The sequence below is a fragment of the Tupaia chinensis genome, unplaced genomic scaffold (genome assembly GCF_000334495.1).
Source record: "Tupaia chinensis unplaced genomic scaffold, TupChi_1.0 Scaffold000159_1, whole genome shotgun sequence".
In the NCBI taxonomy this organism is placed as follows: domain Eukaryota; kingdom Metazoa; phylum Chordata; class Mammalia; order Scandentia; family Tupaiidae; genus Tupaia; species Tupaia belangeri.
In genome coordinates this window covers 520,030-527,282 of record NW_006159630.1, presented here as the reverse complement: position 1 = coordinate 527,282, position 7,253 = coordinate 520,030, and the positions used below count along the sequence as shown (strand labels likewise).

Below are 7,253 nucleotides of genomic sequence, written 5' to 3'. Positions count from 1 at the left end.
GTGTGCGCTCGCCAGACAGAGAGAGACAGAGACAGAAAGCGAGAAATTACCCCCCAGAGGGGATGGCCACACCGCAATCCCTTCTCCATTCTCCTCTCGGGATCTTGGGCACGTATGCTCATGCGCCCGGCGTGAGTTTTAAGCCACCGGGTCTGGGACGCGAACCGCGGTCGAATACGTGGGAGTCCAGCGACATAGCCATTACGCTAACTGCTGGTTCCTGCAGTCATTTTTTTTTTTAAAGAACTTTCTTGCTTTAGGGCGTGTGTGCTTGCTGGAGAGAGACAGAGAGGAAAAGTGGGAAATCACCCCGGGGATGGCCAGGCCACGGTCCCCTCTTCATTTTTCACCTGGGAGTTTGGGCACGTACGCACACGCACTGGGTGTGATTTTCAAGCCACTGAGTTCGGGATTTGAACCACAGTCGGCCATGTGAGACTCCAGCACCCTAACCACTACACCACCTGCTGGCCCCTCATCCAGCCTGTCTGACCTGACGCCACCCACAGACCACCCCCTTTCCCGCAGCTGTGCTGAGTCAGAGCCCCCTTCTCCTTGTGGCACCCCTGGGCGCACAGCACACCCATCGGGGCTTCCAGCACCCACTCGCTCGCAGACCGGCACAGAAGCAGCACTCTGACCTGCCCCAACCACGCCTGGAGCCCGCGTCTGCAGTGGCCAGCCCCACCTGAGCATGTGGCCTCAGGTCCCCGTACCTTGAACCCGCCTAAGCACAGCTAGGCCCTGTGCTGCCCCCAGGGCAGGTAGCTGTCCCCGTCCTCATCCTCGAAGTCTTCTGGGCCATGAACGGGAGGGACCGCCCAGCCTGGAGGAGGCAGCTCCAGGCCCAGAGTGCACTGGCCCTGCGATCTGTCACTCCCAGCCACACGGGGCAGGGCCCTTCTCAGCAGGCCCCGCGGGGCGTGGTCGTCATGCGGAGAGCAGGTCGAAGGTGCCCCTGGAGAGGGTGGTTCCGTGCTGTGCCCACACCCGGGGCAGGGGTTCCAGGCAGTCCCGAGGGTGGGAGGCTTTGCGGTCAGCGTGGCCGGTGTTTGTCTTGGACTTTGGTTGGAATGTGTTCTAGTCCCTATGTGTCACCACAGGCGGGTGGCTCTTTGCCCTCCTACACGCTCCACACGGTCCACACGGCCCAGTGAGACATCCACGGCACCACAGAGGAGAGCGTGAGGAGGGCAACCCACCTGAAGGCGTCACCCGGGAAAGGCACGCACACGCACACGCACACTGCACACGCACGCACACTCCACGCACGCACGCACACTCTGCACACGCACACACACTTCGCACATGCACGCACCACACACACATGCCCACACGGCACATGCACACTCACGCACACACGGCATATGCACGTACTCTCTGCACACACACGCACAGTTCGCACACACAAGCACACACATCGCACATGCACGCACACTCCGCGCACACACACATCGCACACATATGCACACACCACACATGCACATACACTCCACACATGTGGTAGGCGTGAGGCCTGCCACAGACCTGGCCTTGTGATAGCCACGGCCCTGCGTGGCTGTGTCTTTGGAGAGGGGATCTGGACACGGATGCCCACAGTGGAGGCAGCCGTGGGAAGTCGGGGGCAGAGGGGGCGCCCGCCACACCCGAGGCACGCCTGCAGCTGCCAGAAGCTGAGGCAGGAAGCATCGTTGGGGGTTTTGGTGGGAGGGGAGCCGAGACTGGACAGGCCCAGGGGTGTGCCCGCGGCCTCCCAGCCCTCTGCTCACCCCGCAGCTGGACTCCAGGGACCGCAAGCCAGGTCCCTGCCCCACCATGTCCCTCACACGCGGGGACGTCATGTCCCGTGCCCACGTCCTCCCTGTCACAGGTCACGTTCGGGTGGGTGCAACGTACCCCCTTCCATCAGACACGCAGGGCTCTCGTTCTCCAGCCGGCCAGGGCCACAGACGCCTTCCCAGCCACAGTGTGTCCCACCCTCGCAATAGCCCTTGTGGGTTGGGGACAATGGAGCCATGACCCTCCCCTTGTTACTTGATTGACAGCTGGCCCTGTCCAGGTGACAGGCTACCACTCAGGGTGGCTTCCATGGTTGGGGGCTTCTGGTGGCTTCACACGCTGCCTGCGTGGCCTGCGCCCGTCTCTGGGGCTGTCTGTCTGCTTGGGACAGTTACAGACACAGCACTTCCCAGCGACTGTCCAGTGTGGGAGCAGGGGCAGAGCTGCCGGCCACGTCCTTGTGACCCCGCCGTCCTCCTGCCTCGGTCTTAAGGCTTCAAGGTCTTGTCCCAAGACATTGCTTTTAAGTACCCCTTTAAACAGGTCTGTGGCTAGGGACCAGCAGGTGGCATGGTGGCTAAGGTGCTGGACGTTCCCACATGGCCAACCACGGTTTGAATCCCAGAACTGGTGGCTTGCTTTCTCAGTTTCCCTCTCTCTCTGTCTTTCTCTGCTCAAATTAAGAGTAAATAAATAAAATTAAATAAAAAACAAATTATTTTAAAAAGAAAGAAAAAAAGGCCTGGGGCTCCTGGGGAGTGCGCTGACCGCCAGAGGGTATCACTTTGGTGTTTGAATCTGGAACCTCCATGGGCGTCTCCTGAGCAGCGTGATGCTGTCCACTCTGCTTTTGGCCAGGGCAGCAGCTGGGATGAGCGTTTGTGGAGCTAGGTGCCCTGTCCCAGCTGCCCCGAGACCCCAAGTGCTAGGTGTGCCCTGGACCCGCCACGCATTCGGCGCCTGCCTGCAGCCGCAGGGGGTACCCCACACTTGGAACAGTGGCTTTGCCCTCTGTGCCAACTCCCCAAGGGCAGGTTCCCGGCCACGCTCCTCGGACACCTTCCCGAGAGAACACCAGCATCACTCTGACCCACTCTCTTAGAACCAGGAGTTGGCTGGAGGCCCGAAGAGGGGTGGTGCCCGTTCCTGCTGGGACCCATTGGCGCTGGGGGCAGGGACCAGCACACAGCGGGACAAAGCGCAGGCAGCCTTCCCATCCTCCACCTGCTGACAGCCCCGGGCTTCACGGGGCCTCGGAGAGAGCGGCCACGCCTCCCTGTGTGTCTTACTTTCCTATAGGGTGCATGCACGCACCAGGGAGACAGAGAGAGAGATCGCCCCTCAGGGGGAGGCCAGGCTGCAATCCCTTCTCCACCCTCCTCTACGATGCATGTGGACGTATTTTTCATTTTTCCCCCAAAGAATTATTTGTTTTTATTTCTTATTATTATTTAAATTTGCTATAGGGTACATGTGCTCACCAGAGAAAAACAGAGTGAGAAAGCAGTCCGTCAGGTCTGGGACTCGAACTGTGGTCCAACAGACGTGTTTTTCAAGCTGTAGGCATCCCTAATTCAAACCACACAGTTGGCCACGTGGGGTCCAGCTGCCTTAACCACCACACCACCTGCTGGCCCCTGTGATTTTTTTTTAAAGAATTATTTTTTATATAACTGTATTTATTTGTAGTAATTATTTTAAAAAGAATTATTTATTTAACTTTACTTATCCATTTATTTATTTATTTTGACCAGAGAGGGATAGAGAGAGAGGAGAGAGAGCAAGCCTCCAGGTCCAGGACTTCAACCGCGGATGGCCACGTGGGAGTCCAGCGCCCTTAACCACCACACCACCTGCCGGCCCCTGTGATCTTTTTACGAAATTCCTTTCTCTAACTGGGAAGTCCTGCCAGGACGCACGATGTCACCAGCAGTGCAGTTGTTCTGTGGCCGACCATGGCCGGGGAGGACCTGCCATGCTTCCTGTGGTGCCACTGAAGGGCTGGCCCTGCCTGGGACCGGGCTTTGCACGGAACTGTCTCCTGGGGCGGGAAGAGGGGGCAGTTCCCTCTTTCCTTTGGCCTCAGCCCTTCCATCCATCTGGGTCTGAACCTTCCACCCCAGATCCAAGGCTTTCCGCCCGGAGCCTGCTTCCACCACCCTCCCCTCACCCACGGGCGCTGCTGCAGGCCTGGATGCGGGCGGGAGAGACGGGTCTGCCGGGTGGCAGACGGTGGCTTCAATCCTGGCCGTGGGGGCCTGAACAAAAAACACTCCAGGCGCATGTACACACGTTCCCACGGCAGGCGGGGAGCAGAGAAGGGACGTGCCCCGGGGTGCTCTCTCTCGTCTGTCTCTGGCTGGAGCACACGCTCTCTGATGATTAAAAAAAACACAGAAAGAGGGGCCAGCCCGCAGGTGACGGCTACGCTGCTGGACTCCCACCGGGCCGACTGCAGTGCGTGCTCGGGCTCGGTGGCTTGTCAATCACACTAGGCGCATGTGCACGCGTGCCCAAATCCTGAGAGGAGGAGGGGCTGTGGCATGGCCATCCTCCCAGGAGTGGCTTCTCACTTTCTCTGTGCCTCTCTCCAGCGAGTGCACCCTACAGGGGAAACCTTTGGGGAAAAACAGTAAGGAGAGAAGGAAGGAAGGACAGACAGAAACCATAGTGGGCAGGAAGCCAGGAGAGACCTGGGAGCCCCTGCACCCGCCCAGGCCTCGCTGCACGCAGACCCCAGGGACCACACCGCCACCTCTCACCTTCTGAGGCCCTGTTCCCCAGCCGGCCCCAACTCCCACCACCACACACACTCCCACGCCCGCACACGCACATACGTGCCGCATACACACACGCGCCTGTGGGCACACGTGCAGGGCCCTGGGGGAGGGCCTGGCCCCTGGGGTCAGCCCTGTCTCCTGCAGGCCCCGCATGGTCCATGTGCGAGGGTCTGAGCAGCCTCTCCCAGAGCCCAGCCTGCCCTTGGGGGTCAGGTTGGCCCGGCAGCAGGAGGGGCCAGCGGCCCAATGGAGGCCTAGGTCAGTGCCCAGCTGGACGGGCCAAAGGCCAGCCTCGGTCGTCACCTGGCCCTGGTGACGTGGAGTGGGTGAGGTCAGCCAAGGCGTGTCTGCTGAGCACTGACCTGCTGGCTGGGCTCGGGAGGAGCCAAAGAGGGCAAGGGAAGAGGCAGCTGTCCGGCCTGACCACGCCTTCGCACGCAAAGCTAAGCCCTGGGAGGTGGCATCAGGTCTCTGTCTGCAAGGTCCCACCTGGCCCCCCTCCACCCCCTCAGCGTGGAGGCTGCTGGCCCCTAGGTGCTGCTGGTTTCCACCACAACCAGCCTGAACTCTGACACCCTGACATGGCAACCTCAGGTCTCCCGTGGCCTCGCTGTGGGAGGCCTGTCTGTTAAGTCCCCGTGGATGGGGCCTTCCCACACAGCCAAGGCCACTGTGGGCAACACTGAGAACCCGTGCTTGCATCCCTGGGCCCTGAGAGAGGGCCCTGACCGTCCTGCAGCCCGAGTCAGCCGGCTATAGTGGGGACAGATTCGACTGCAGATGGGCCACCCCACAGGCAGGCCTGGACAACTACTGTCCTGGGCTTGAAAATGACCAGCAGGCTCAGGAGGTAGGGGGCGCCCAGGGAGGGGAGTGGCAATCCTGGCTTCCTTAAGGCTTCCAGAGTGGGGCCCGCGTGCCCGTCTGGGTGGCGGCATGGGTAGTCATGCTTGGCTGTCGCAGGGACTTGGCCTGTCTGTCAGGGCTGAGCACTGGCTGGCACGAGCCCCTTTGGGTCACCAGGCGTCACGTGGTCAGCACGCCTGTGACGTCTGAGCTTCAGACTGACGACAAGCGTTCCGCGGTGTCTGTCCATCCCACGCTGCACCTGCACCGGGGTGCTTTACGCCCAACCCAGCCAACCCAGAACCCCACGCCCTGCGGCCCCTGGTGCTTCGCTGGCTGTCCAGCCAGGACATTAAAAACTAGAGTTGGGGGCCAGAGAGTCGCTGGGACAGGGACGGGTGGCAGGTGGACTCTGCCCCTCGCCCAGGGTGGGGGCCACAGCGTGGAGCCTCGACACTTCTCGAAGGCGAGTCTCTCAGCCCCGAAGGCCCTGGGGCCTGTGCATGGTGAGGGCAGAGCAGCCCAGCCCGCCAGGGTGACTCACACGCAGATGGTGCAGGACCTGCCTTGGGCGCTCGCCCGCACCCCTTCCCAGCACGCCCCGCCCAGGACACCCATGTCCGCCCTCTCCGGCTCCCTGGGCCCCTGATGCCCGTGTGTCCCAGCTCCCCACAGGGAACTGCCCGTGACCCGGGTCTGTGGGAGGCGTAGCCCCAGGGTCAGCACCTGCTCCCTGTTCCTACCAGCCCCTGAGGGCAGCCCACCTGCCCGGTCACCCAGGCTGGGCACTGCAGAGCCCACGGCCTCCTGGGCCTGCCCTGGGCCCCGAGGGCCTCACGGTCTGGTCCGCACGTTCAGGAGAGCCGGGCTCACGACTTCTGCCTTAGCCCTCGCCCCGCTGCCCCGCTGCCCTCACCTTGGCTCACCAGACACCACCCCGGGGGACCACCAGCCCCACCTGCCACCCCGCTGGAGACTGGCCCTAGCAGCTGGCCCACGTCCCCTCTCCCTCAGGCGGAGCGGCCCAGGGTTCTGGGCCCTGAACCGAGGCAGTCGTGTGATCAGGGCCAAGGGAGAGGAAGGGCCCTGCTGTCCCCCGGGGCAGGGGCAGTGCCGCGGGGGCCTTCCCGTCCCACACATGCCGGAGAGTGCCCCGTGGGGTGCGGTGTGACACATGCGTGTGCGTGGTGTGAGCACAGTGACCTCCCAGCTCCGAAGCACGGCCCAGGGTTCTGGGCCCTGAACCGAGGCAGTCGTGTGATCAGGGCCAAGGGAGAGGAAGGGCCCTGCTGTCCCCCGGGGCAGGGGCAGTGCCGCGGGGGCCTTCCCGTCCCACACATGCCGGAGAGTGCCCCGTGGGGTGCGGTGTGACACATGCGTGTGCGTGGTGTGAGCACAGTGACCTCCCAGCTCCGAAGCAGCCCCCGAGACTAGGGAGCCCCATCCCTTCCAAAGCGATCCTGGGCGCCTCCCTACCCTCCCCACACCCTGGGCTCACGCCCCCTGCCCCGCTCCCACCCCTGCACCAGGGACCCCCCTCACGGAGTCCCACCCTCGGCGGCCCTCACCTGCCTCAGTAGCTGTCCTCGGCTGCCTGGAGCCCCAGCCCAGGCCCAGGGAGGCACTGGGAGTTCCTGGCCGGGAACCCTGGGAAGCCAGTCTCCCCAGGCACTCGTGACCCCAGGAGGAGAATGGAGAAGGGATTGCTGCACGGCCATCCCCCGGGGGGTGATTTCTCACTTTCTGTCTCTCGGGAGCACATGCGCCCTATAGCAAAAATCTCTCTAAAACCCAGTTTTTGCTAGAAGGCATGTGGGCATGTGTACTCCCTAGAGAGAGACGGAAGAG

General features: G+C 62.4%; 1 protein-coding gene across 6 annotated transcripts in view; it reads right to left on the bottom strand.

The window, feature by feature from the left end:
* The window catches only part of SECTM1 (secreted and transmembrane 1), a 9,968-nt gene extending 8,706 nt beyond the window's left edge, over positions 1-1,262 (bottom strand). For all 6 annotated transcript variants that reach the window (XM_014586713.1, XM_014586714.2, XM_014586715.2 and 3 more), the window contains exon 1: positions 717-1,262. The gene's annotated coding sequence lies outside the window, so the exon portion shown is untranslated. The remainder of the gene's footprint in view (positions 1-716) is intronic.
* Between the last annotated feature and the right edge of the window lie 5,991 nt (positions 1,263-7,253).